The following is a 13,647-nucleotide window of genomic DNA, read 5'->3' as shown; positions in this document are numbered from 1 at the left end:
TGTACCACCATGTTAGACGTACCACGAGGAACACCCAACAGGCGCATCAAGAATGTATTTTCAGCCACCTAAAAAACATCTGTGGGGACATGCCCCCATATTTCACACCCGTAGGAGGCTAATTCTACACTCTTTGCTTGGTAGACTTTCAGCAGGGCGACGATAGGTCTATTTCCTAGTTTGAGGCGAAGTTGAAAATAATCGTGTTCACCCAAGCCAGGTCCCCCTTTTTTGTTTGTTTTAGGGGCCCCCATCTCATTTGATCGTCCAGTATGACCCCCAAGTAAGAAAAAACATCTGTGCGGGGAACTTTAGCAAGGCCTACTCTAAATTGAAAGTTTTTTTTCGGGCATGTCCCCACCTGCATTATGTATGATTTAGAGTTGTTAATAGATAAATCTCGTTCCAACATAAAGTTTGATAAAGCGTCAAGCAGGGTTTAAAGGCCCCTAGCAATCCTCGATGTAAGAACTGCGTCATTCGCATATTGTAAGACAGGAAGACCTCGTCGCCCTGCATACGGATAATCTACCCCTGTAGCTACTAAAACTCTATCTAGGTCGTTTATGTAAAGGTTAAACAAGAATGGGGCCAGGATAAATCCTTGGCATACACCCCTCTTTATATCGAAGTTCCGTGACACGTGAAGGTCCTGAGAAAATCTAAAATCTAACATTAGCCTTAGTTGCCCTATGAAGGTCCTCTAGAAAGTTGACGATCTTACTATCGAGCCCAATGTCCTTCATGGACTGCCACAGTTTTGCCCTATTCACGCGATCAAATGCGGAGGACAAGTCCATGAAGGTTAGGTAGATAGTGCCAGAGCGTACAACCGTGTATTTGCTAAGTAACATGGTTAGGTTAAGGCACTGGGCCACAGTTGACCGGCCTGGTCGGAACCCAAACTGGACGTCCAAGATTATATTGTGTTCCTCTGCCCAGGTGGACAATCTCTCCAGTAATACTTGGCCCACCACCTTAACCTTAGTCCAGTAATGAGATCGGCCTATAGCAATGTGTACTGTTACGATTTCCCCTTTTAAAAATGAGTACTATGGCCAAGGTGGCCCAGGACTCAGGGCATCCTTTCCTGGCCGCCGCATTGAGTACCGCCACCAGTACCGGGGCCCAAAACAGTGGGTCAGATTTAAAAAAATCGGGAGGGATGCCATCCGGTCCCGGTGCTTTGCGCTAGTTAGCCCAACAATACCCACCTTAACCTCCCCCTGTTCAAAGACTAATACGGGGGCATCTACCTCTCGGTCTAACTGCGAGATATGCTCAGGCGGAATTTCAAACATGCTTGTAAAGTGAAGCACCCATTCGTCCTCGGTAATATGCGTGCCCAATTTACTACCTACTTTATGGTCTAAAAAGGGTCTGTTGATGATACTCCAGAACCTAGAGCTATTCCTCAGGGTGCTTGTCTCAATCAGCTCCCGCCAAGCCTCCTCCTTCAGGACAGACTTACGTTTTGTCAGTGTCAGTTGATACTCTTTGCGGCAAGCTCTAACCAAGGTTAGATTTCTCGGGTTACCTTTAAGTGCTTCCCTCAACTTTCTCACCGCCTGTGAACAGGTCGAGTCAAACCATCTAGGGGTCGGGATGGCTGTTCTGTATATCGGGGCACTTAAACGTTTGCCTACTTTAGTTGAGATAATGTTAAAAGCGCTGATAACCTACCCCGGGGATGTACCTGGAGAGGTACACAGCGCTAGTTCAGGGGCACAGAATTCTTTAATTGTTTGTTAAGAGGCGTCTGGGGAAATCTGCGTCCATCTAAGCCGTCGTCTACCATCTGTTGGTCTTATCGTCCCATTAAGCGCCACTCTTCCTTTATTTGTCATAAGCAGTACACACATTTGGAAACAGAGCGGGTTATGGTCACTGTAAACACTTTCCAATATGGTAAATCCACAGAAAAAAAGATTGTAAAGGGGATGATATTAAAATTAAATCTATAAAATAACCACTGCCTCTCCCTTTAAAGGAGGGGGCAGATGCCTTACTGTGCGGGTCAGATAAAGAAATGAGAGACAATAAGTCGAATTCCTGTAATAGGTCATTCAATACTTCTCCCTGTACAGAATGTTCAAAATGGACCCCGCTCACCCGAAGGCAGCCTAGATCAGCAGTGCTAGTAATCCTTGGGTCTCCACAAGGGTGGACATTGAAATCCCCCAAGACCATGAGATTTTGTAGTTCGGCAGTGCAATACTGCCTTATGAAAGAACCCAACAGTGTGATGTTCCAGCTACCTGGGGGACTTGCTACAAAGTTATAAAAATGTATAAGACCCAATTTGCTAGCCCCCCGTCTTAAGACCAGAGATTGTAAGCCTGGACTTGATGACGGCAAGACCTGTATCTGGCAGTCTACCGCGAGCGAAATATAAATGACAAGACCGCCCTTGTGTCTGCCAGCCGTAGAGGGGGACGCTGGAACAAAGAAAGCCTTATAGCTTTCCAGAAATAGTCTACAGTCCACCAACCACGTTTCCTGAAAGCAGATCACCCAATATTGTTTCACAAATTGCGTCCAGGTAGAATCAGTAATCTTGTTATCCAGACCTGCAATGTTCCAGGATGATATATTGTTATCGGCTACACAAGGGCCCCCCTTGTTCTGCACTGGGTGATCCTGCTGGGTTGATACTATCTCTGGGCACCTCAGTGGTGAGCTGATAAGTCAATCGCATGCCTCCATTATTTCTAGTGGGGAAAATCTTTATGATAACTCCAAAGATGGAGGGACGGGTACTGTCGACCTGGGGGCAACTGAATTGGGTGAATTGTAGGTAAAAATCTACATAACAGGTCATCAGGAGGGGCCGCGGAGTTGATGTTCCTATAAGTGTAACCTGATAAAACTGGTTTATAAAAGTACCCAAGTGGAAGGGCCATAACAGACGACCTGAAGCCGGAAGGAGCAGAATATGGGTCCGTAAACAGGATCCTTTCAGCTAGATGAAGTCTGTTAAAATTAACTATGACGCAATCACCTGAGCTTGATTTACGAGTACTGCCTATCCAGCTTACTCTGCGTACCATGTTGATATTTTTTTCCACCCTTAGTCCCAATATGGTGTTATTCGATAGCCAATGGAGGACTTTATTCTTCAGCTGGAAAAAATCCTCTTTGGTAACCTGTGGGAGAGGTGGAACATTCCCCAAAACCACTACATAAGGGGTGCATTCTGGTGGTAAGTGGATGACTGGTAGGCGCTGCAACTAGACCTCACTTCCTCCCTGAATCCGACTGTCTAAAGATTGATTCAGTTCCGGAGCCCGAGCCTGCATAGGCGTTTCCCTAATATTAGTTAGGCCATGGCTCGTTGTGACTTGCCCCCAGTACTTGCGGCTGTAACTGTGGTTGTTCCATGTTGTTATTAGGCAGGTTTGCCAGGGTGAGGGAATCGGTTACAATACTCTGTCCCGGTTGGACGCTTATCCCTCTTGGTACAGAGGGTGAGACATTATATTTAAGGGCTGATAAGCTTTTCTCTATCAGTGTCAACCGATAAATTATCAGGCACAATTTTGAGTCCAGCAAGCTTACCATCGCTGCCTGGAAGGATTCCAATACACCCGTTGAATCCGAAATAGGGGGCAATGGAGAAGTTGCCGAAGATTTAAGAGCCATGTCGAGTTTCGATTTCTTGGCCTTGCCGCCGGTTACCTGAGATTTCCTTTTTGTACCTACGCCTGACCGTGGCTCCCCCTTCTCGGCCAGAGATAAGTCCGCATTTCTTGTAGCTATGAAGGTTTCTGGTTGCATACTGGCTATAATAACCGAGTTCAGTTCTGTTAAAGGAGCTTCAGTACCATCCTTGTTACTTAACAGAACAACTGGAGTGAGGGGCAAGGGCAGGGACGGGTGGTGGTCTATTGGGTGGCTAGATTCCCCAGCACGGTCCTGCATGCCCTCATTGTACTCAGTGTTATTGGACCTGATCGAAAGTTCATCACCACCCCCCAACAAAGACACTTGTGTATCAGCATGCAGGGGATAAGAGGCAATAGTTGGTGACCTAGAGAGGCATCTATTAACCAACTTGATCTCCTTGTCTATCACGGCTACCACCCTCTGTAAAAAAGAATCCATAGTGGTCACTGAAGCTTGAGCTGCGATACCAGTCTTAGACCTTGCAGGTGCTAGGGTACTCTTACGCCTTACCAATTTTCAACAGATAAAAATCCAATAAAAGTTCAAAAGACAATTAAATAGGGTTTTACGAGCTGTGTGCTATAGCTCCGATATTATTCCATGGATAACGAAAAGGCAGTCCGAGATGAGAGTATCAAGGTATCTTGCAGGGATACACAGGACACTCAAGCTGATAGGTTCAAAGCAAATATCAACAAGAGACAGTAAACAACTCCACCCGTCCTACCTCCTTAGTTGTTGTAGGAATCACAAGGACACCCACTACTGAAGAGGTGCAAGACTTTCTCAATAAGGTGAAACAGCTTGGCTTTCTTCTGAGGAAGGATCAAGTGGAAAACCAAGAGGGTAGGCCCAGCCCTGCCTCATCCAGACTCGGACGGGCACTGGCACGCTGCGGGAGCCCTGTGATCTTTTTAAACGCCTCCCGGCGCTTTCCGTGTGCGTTGGCGGTGAGCACGCTGCTAGGGCTGCTGGGGCTTCGAGTTTACACTTGGCCTCCCTCGCGGGACCGGGAATGGCCGCAAATGACTCCGGCGGCAGTGGCGGCAACAGATAAGAGGTTCCAGCAACAGGTAAGAGGAGCTCCCACGCTGCGGGAGCCCTGTGATCTTTTTAAATGCCTCCCGGCGCTTTCCGTGCGCGTTGGCGGTGAGCACGCCGCTAGGTCTGCTGGGGGCTTGGAGTTTACACTTGGCCTCCCTCGCGGGACCAGGAATGGCCGCAAATGACTCCGGCGGCGGTGGTGGCAACAGAAAAAAGGTTCCAGCAACAGGTAAGAGGAGCTCCCATTCATTCTAGTCAGGAGCTGGTGTGACCGACTGGGGAGGTATGTAGCTCTGACAGGTACATAGAAGGGCAAGATGCTGAATTCTTTGCTCGGAGTATGTACCACCGAGACTTCACAATGACACTTTACCGACACTGAGTGCTTTCTTGCTAAAATTACCCCTGGGCACGCCTGTCTTGAGAGGGGAAATATGCCATTAAGGACCCCGAGGTTGACAGAGAATCAGGGGCCAGACGGGGAGCAAGCCGGGAACCGATGGGTGGATTTCTGGATGCGAAGAGTCTGATAGACCTATGGCACGACCACAACCCAGCGGGATGTCAATACACATTTTCATCTGCAACACACGGTAGTTACTTCCAGTTACACTATATCTTTACACTCAAGGCACATGCGGGTTTGTTCCGAGGAACGACCCACAAGGCACGTGGCATCTCAGACCACTCCCCGGTTGAGGTTCCGCTCTTGAGGCTGGTGAAGGATGTCATATTGCCCCCGAGACTGGATCCGTGTCATTTCAGGGATAATCAGTTTGTTCAAAAGATCCAGAAAAAAGAACACAATACTTTCAAGACGAGGGTTTGGTCGAATCAATCTGCACCTTGTGGGAGGTCTACAAGACAGTGATCCAGGAATACCTCCAGGCACAAATAGGTATACAGAGGAAGGTGCAGATGGGTGAATGTGAGGAATGAGAGAGAGAAATCTGTTGGATATAGGCCGAGCTTTTGAGAGGATGGGCCCTGGACACATCCCTAAGGCACTGGCTCCTCTACTTAATCAGCAAGAGCTAAGAGACCTGGCTGAGCGAGCAGCGCTTGCACAGGTGAGAGCAACCCAGAGGAAGCTATACGATCTAGGTGACAAGGCCAATAAAATTATAGCCTGGCTAGAGCACTGAGACAGGGACAGAAAGTGGGTGCTGGAAATCCATACTTCTGAAGGTGGAATTCATCGGTCCGGTAAGGATATAGTGGAGGCATTTGCCACCTATTATTAATTGCATATGCCGCCTCCTCGACTCGTACTGAAGCGGACTGTATGAGTTACTGAGAGATATTAGTCTTCTGACCCTATCGGCCGACGACCGGACAGCTCTAGATCAGGACTTCACAGTAGAAGAAATAGCTTGAGCCCTCAGTGACCTACAGTCGTGAAAGACGGCTGGAACCAATGGCTCCTGGTGGGGCTCTATAAGAGCGTAGCAAGTAAAATCGCCCCACACATGCTTAACATGTTCTAGGAGGCCAGGAAGGAGTGAAAATTACCCCTGGACCAAAGACTGGCCACTATAGTAGTTTTACCAAAAAAGGGTAACCCCTCCCAGACGACTGAGGCTCCTCCTGACAATATTGTTACTGAATCTCGAAGTCAAGGTCCTAGCGAAGGCTCTGGCAGCTTGACTCTGAACGGTGATCTCGACAGTGCTCCACCATGACCAATCGAGATTTATCCCCCAGAGAAGCACTCATCTCAACTTAAGAAGACTGTATGGAGTGATTCACATGGTTGGAGTGGGACAGTATGAAGACGTAGTGCTGCTCTCCCTAGACGCACAAATAGCGTTCAATAGTATTGAATGGCTGTACATGTTTGCGGCCTTGAACAGACTTGGTTATGGGCCGGGATTCTGTGCATGGGTCAAACTTGACTATCAAGACCCGCAGGGCAGGGTGCGAATTAACGGAGAGAATTCTGGTATTTTACACTCCAAAAGGGTATGAGGCAGGGCTGTCTACTCTCGCCAATGATCTTTACTTCAGTGCTCGAACCCCCGCAGCTTACGTCCATAGAGACCCGCTAATATCCGGTATACAAGGAGGGAGCAATTGGGAAGAACGTATTCCGCTGTATGCAGACAATGTACTTCTCTATGTTGCTAACCCTTACTGGTCGGTGCATAGGGTGCTTAATATATTCCAATTGGTTGGCAGCTACTACGGATACAAGGTCAACTGGAATTAATCTCTCCTTTTCTCTCTGATGGGAGAGGTTCCCCCAGATTAGCAGGGACAATGCCACAACTAGTCAAGGACAGTTTTACATATTTGGGCATTCAGATATCCAAGAAAGGTGAGGATTTTCTACTACATAACTTACACCCACAGCTACAATGCCTTAAAAGCGACGTGGCAAACTGGAGATAACTGCCAGTATCCCTGATGGGCAGGTCGGTTCTATTAAAAAAGATGGCCTTGCCTCCTCTGCTATATGTATTGCAAAACGCCCTATATAAAATACCAGTGGAGATTTTTCAAAGTATAGACAGTGAACTGCGCATCCTATTGTTCAGAGGCAGTTCTAGAATAGCACTGCGCAAACTCCAAAGGGGTGTCTATGAGGAAGGACACAAAAAATGACTGGGTGTTCATGGATCGTAATGATCCGACCTTTCAAGTGGATTAGTTAGCGATGGGCAACCGGGGCTACCCAGAAGTGCTATACCGCAGGAGCCAAGAAAGACCGCTTCCATTCAATGCACAGACAGTGGCCCGGGCCTGACGCAAGGCGATCAAATACGTGGGTTGGGAGGGAAAGTTTACAAAGAAAACCCGGTTGTGGGACAGCGGTCTGTTAAGGGAGGTAGAGAACTTAACGGGATTTAAACAGTGGAGATTGCTGGGCATTGACTAACTCGGGGACATCTGGAGGTGATAGGCACTGATATCCTTTGATAACATGAAAACAGAATACAAGGTGTCAGACACCAAAATGTTTAGGTATTTAAAAGTGGGGCATGCCCTTAGCAAACAGAGATGAAGGGGAGTCATTGCTGAAGGACTCACCCCTAGAGGATAGACTATTAATGAACCCAATGATAGCTGGGGCCACCTCCCACACATACAAGAAACTCATAAATAACTCACCAAACCCCCTGGGCTCCCTGAGGGAGGCATGGGAGACAGACCTTGGGCTGCTGGAGGATGATGACTAGGTAGAAGTGGTACAGAGTCCCCAGGAGGTAGCTATACTGGCCCGCTTACGACTTATCCAGTTACAAATCTTCCATAGATCATACTCCTCTAGAACACTTCTTCATAGGCTGGGACACTGTGTCTCCAAGTATTGGGCTAGGGGTTGTGGCAAAGTAGGCTCCTTTTTTCATATTATCTGGGATTGTCCTTACATCCACCATTATTGGAGGGAAGTCACATGGGTTATAACAGAGGTAATGGGATTGGAGCTCCCAGTAGAACCATGCTGGCATGCTGTGATGGATGAGAAAAAAGGGCCTAAATACCAAATAATATGGCTCAGGGTGGGGGCGATAGTAGCAAAAGGGAACATTGCCATGGCTTGGGGCACTGGAACTGCTAGAATGGGAAAAATACTTAGACTGGTGCTGTGGGGCCGAGAAAGTGCTATATAAGGCTAGAGGCTGACCACGTAATTGGGACAAGATCTGGGGTATGTGTAGGTCGTACAGAGGCTACTGACCGTGTACCAAGGGGTTGATCCCAAAACTTGATCTTCACCAATGGCCAGATGCGGGCATGACGAGGGAGCAAACGCCCCAATGGTAAGGGGTCATTGGGACAAAAGAGGTGGCCTTAACACAGGGGGTCATTGAATCCTGGTGTCAGTCGCTGGAAATTGACGAGTTCTCTGCCCACCACTCCAGTACATAAGAAGAGGGGACTGTTTAGTAAAATATTCGCTACAAAGCCTGAAGGGGAGGGAAGGGGAAGTGACCGTGGGTGCGCACAGGAAAGAGTCTGATACCATCGAGGGACAGCATAGATCCGTCCTAGGTGGATGGTGGAGGGAGGGTGGTATTGCTGAATTTTCCTGTAACTGAAGTAAGCACTGTACAATTGCTTTGCTTGTTACATTGGCTGTACACTGAGCAGACGTTATTAAAAAGAGGTTTAAAAAAAAACTTTGGAAGCGCTTGCAACTGAAACATTGAGTATCAAAAAGTTGGGAAAATTTACTTTTGTCATATTGATATCCACACTTCATGAGTACTTGACAAAGTAGGATATTTACAAAGTGGTAATATCTTGCTTGTACGAAACTCTAATGAGAGATCTATGCCCCAAACTAACGAAGTGACTGCTTGAAAACATGTAGTCAACCAGCCAGCCTTTAAAAACAATATACAGAAGAGAGAGTGGAAATCCTAAAACCCATGATCAAAGCCTATGAAATGTAAAATGTTGTTTTTTCAAAATTCTGTATGACTGGCATTGGCCACCATATAAACTACATAGAGCGAATCTTGCCCCTACTCCTTCCTTCTGGTGCTGCAAACAATCTGAAGGGTACATGATGCATATCCCCTGGTTATGGTCTATTCTATAGATTTATTGGCAAACCATGTTGCATACTCTGAAGGAAACAGGCAAGGTGAACAATGAGCCCTCACCGGAGTTGGTAATTCCACATAATATCTAGGACGATACACAAGTAAAAATGTTCAAATGAAAAGATAGATAGACTTCCCCCTGGTTGTAGAAATGATGTACATACCCAGGTAATGGAAATCTAATTTACCGCCCACATATAACGAATGGGAGGAAGCCCTATTCACCCGGGCCATGTAAGCTGGATGAGCAAATACAGATATTAAAGATATTGGGTCCCAATTTTCCTTTTATTAGCCTAATTTAGTCGGTATATAAGGAGTGAACCAATCAGAACTGAACAGAGCCACACAAAGTAAATATAATGGAATTCCACTGTTTCAGAAAGCACAACATATAGAATACAATGGCATTAAACAGGTCAGTTAACTCATATGTGTAACAGTCTAGCCACCTACGGAAAAATTGCATTAACTTTTTTAAATGCTCTTTTTAGAAAAGATTTTGAGATTTACAAACCCTATAATACTAACAGGTCGACGTTTGCGATTAACATTGATGCTAAAAATTACTTTAAGATCCTTACATATGAAACTAGATATGTCTAGCAGTAAAATCAAACAGATTTGCAATATGACACAACGTTGTTTCTACCTGGAGGTATGTGTAAGGTTATGATTCCCCTTTTCTCTTTCTTTTCACATTAGACCTACAGTAAAACAAAGCCACAAAAACTGTTAATTGTTAACTACTGTATCCTATTGATTCACCTGGTGTATTGATGTTGTTGGTTGTAAATATCTCTTGCAATACTCATTAAAATGTTTATAAATGGATGATCCATAGGTGGGTAGTGCTACGTTTTCCTGTTGCAATAATTGTGATAGTTCTACCCAAAACATATTTCTAACGGTTTCTGTTCAGCCACAGTGAAGACCTGCTAAATAAGCAGTAACAAATTCTACTTTTCGGAAGGAGTGTACAAGATTTGTAAAGATAGCTTTAAAAGACATACAGTAAGTAACACATTTGGACCAGTCATGTTTTCTATTAAGATAATAGGCTGTGCTAAGGAAAAGTGTTTGTTTATGTGGGACTTCAAACTGCTTTATGAAGATGCAAAGATTAAGTTGGGACTCCTTCAAACCTATATACATTTTTGTATGATTAATTGTATGTATGACTTTTCGTATGACATTGCATTCGTGATTATAAAGAAGGGGGTCATACTCTGACTTTTTGTATGACATTTTAATTGAGTTTTATACATTATTTATGTTGTAACATTTATTTTCTTTTTTTGCATTGACATTTTTTAAATGTTGTGCATGTCTCTTCTTGAAATGCTATTTCGTGAACACCAGTTTCAAAATCCAGTTATTGACTGCTGCAAGAGTGAATTTTATTTGCTAGCAAAAATGCATTTATTAATAATGTACAAAGCCTATGTTTAAATAGCATGCATACTAAAAATGAAGATTTGTAATAGGCAATCATACTTAAATGTTATAATCCTAAAGGTGAAGTAAATAAGTGCTGGCTTAACTTAGCCTAACTGTCGATGCCATGTTGTTGGACCTAGCCATTTCTGCAGGGTTATGCCCACACTTTTTGCCTTCCTTCACCTATTATTCTGACCTTCTTTTTGTTGGCATTAGGACTCTGGACACTTTACCACTGCTAATTAGTGCTAAAGTCCATGTGCTCTCTCCTTTAAACAGGGTATGATTGGTTTACCCCTGTTTGGCATGTTTAATTTACCTGTAAGTTCCTTGTAAAGTGGTATCTCATATACCCCAGAGCTTGTAAATTAAATGCTACTAGTTGGCCTGCAACACTGCTTGTGCCACCCACGGAAGTAGCCTTTAAAACCTGTCTCCGGTCTGCCACTGTAGGGCCTGCGTGCACAGTTTAATACCACTTTGACTTGCCATTGGAAACTACTTGCCAAGCCTTAAATGCCTATTTTATTACACACAGGTCACATCTAAGGTGGCCCTTGGTAGCCCTAAGGTCAGGACGCTGTGTTAGTAAAAGGTAGAGCATGTGCCTTTATGTGTGACATGTCCTGGTTGTGACTAACAGCCTATTTCGTTTTTCACTGCTGTGAGGCCTACTCCTTTCATAGGTTAGCGCTGGAAATTTCTTCATCTATTCTTAAGAGATAATTCAGAAAGTGTAGCGTTGACATGTTTGGAATGTTTAGAATAGCGGTGATAAATCATACTTACTGGTGTAGTTAGGCTTTACATTACTATTTTAGAAATTCCCCTTTTAGAAAGTGGTCATATTTCTGTGCTTATGACTATTTGTGCTTTGCAGCCTGACTCCAATACATGTCTGAGCTGGGTGACAGCTACACTTGGTGTATACTTTCCAGACAGCCACAACACAGGGAAGGCTGGGTGTGACAGGGGATACATCTGCATTCCTCTTCATACAGATAGTCTTCCTGGGCTGGGAAAGGAGAGGTCGTTCACACTTTACATTTGTATAGGTTGTGTCTTGTCCTCACAAAAAGGGCTGATTTATCCCCTACTAACGTTTTAAGCCAGAGTTGGGTAGAAAGGTATTATTGCGCTGTTCTAAGGTTTCCTTCGAAGTTACCCCTTCATTAAATACATTTTTGAGTATAAGTACAGGGGATCTAACCCCATGTTTTTATACACTGTGTGGGACTTGTAACCAGATGCTGCTGACTCTACAAACTGCACATTGCCAGAGGACTGCTCAGAGTGTGGGAGCCTGTCGACTGCACAAAGCACTGAACTAAGTCGAGGCTGCCTTCACCTGGACCCTCAGCAGCAGTGTGAAGCCAGCAGGATTGGGCAGAGGAAAGGGCCTGATCCTTGCTGCCCGTGTGAGAGCTAGCTTTGCTCTGCGCAGTTCAGGGAGGACCCATGGAACACTTTTTAGGCATAGTGCCAGTATCCACACAATTGGTTGCCTGCTCCCCTCCTTACCGAGTGTAGCGGGAGATCGACGGAAACACCGTAATTCCCCTGAGGACTCCAGAGGTTGTTCCCAATGGAGAACGTTGCTTCGGTATGGTAATTCCAGAAATTACCATAAAACACCTAAGAGAAGCGTAGGGCTGCCTGTGCCCTACAGTTGGGTTTTAAATCCCACCTTTTCAAACAAGCTCACAAAAATTACTGTAACTCTGCTAATAGAAGTGCATGGGTTCCTGTGCTTATTGTTACTGATGTGCTTGTGGTGATATTTTGTGATTTATGTACTACTGGTGATATTTTGGTGAGTCATGTGCCTTTGCTCTAACCAAACTGCTACATTTCATGCCCTGATGTTATGATGTATGTTGTTTTGATCCTTGTATTGTCCAGGATTAAGAGTACTATCTCAGTATTGTCATAATATGCACAGTATTTATGATTCATGTCGTTTTGGCAAACGCTTTACTTATTGCCTATGACGAGAAGCCTGACTTCTCTGCACCAAGCTACCAGAGGGTGAGCACTGGTTACCTTTAGTGTTTAACTTACTTGCCCTGACTAGAGTGGTGGGTTCTGCCTGGCTTAGGGTCATACTCTAGCCGATCTTAAACCCCATTTCTAATGCATGTTAACATTAAAATAATGCATTAATATTGAAAGGGCTGTTTTCTCATTTAGATTGTTATTTGTTTTTCTTTTCTTTTCAGCAAATGTTGTAATTTTCCAGAAGCCTTCTGTTACCTAGTGAATAGACACTTCTTTTGTGTTAAACAACTAATAGTTAGGTTCTCACCAGGAGGAGAAGAGGCAAACGGAAGAATAAGTCATGAGGAGAACAGTCTGGACCACAGAATGCGGACAATGTAACTTTTCAAGGTCTAATGTCTAAAGACTAATGTACCAGCATGAGAAAATGGGGAGTTTGCCTATTCCTATGGGTGTACTGAAATTCTGTTGGAGGACATAGGAGGTGAACGAAAATAATTTTGCAACATAGAATATTGTGTGTTTATATTAGTCTGTGTTTCTAGACTAGTGCCCAGACCAGATGATGAGGGATTCTGAATTCCTTCCCTAACTCTCTAAGAGAACTTCTCTTTGAGTTGCTAATACTTCTCTACATGAGAGGCTGCGTAGGGTTTATTTTTTATTGATTATCTGCTGAATTTGAGCTGAGAATACTTTCGAGCTGATTATGCAAAGGCTTTATGCTTGCCCATGGCTTCTCTCATCAGAACTCTTTATTGAGTATTTCAACTGACACCTTATTTTCAACATATCCTAATATATTTAGCTTAGGGAACTTCCTTTATGGAACACACTTGCGGCATTATGACAATAATTATTATTGTTTTGACTAATGTATTATTTTACCGTAAATTGAAACATCAAATATTGGATTATGTTCATTTCTAATGCTGATGTTTAAAAG

The sequence above is a fragment of the Triturus cristatus genome, chromosome 4_1 (assembly GCF_964204655.1).
Source record: "Triturus cristatus chromosome 4_1, aTriCri1.1, whole genome shotgun sequence".
In the NCBI taxonomy this organism is placed as follows: domain Eukaryota; kingdom Metazoa; phylum Chordata; class Amphibia; order Caudata; family Salamandridae; genus Triturus; species Triturus cristatus.
This window is presented reverse-complemented; position numbering follows the sequence as displayed.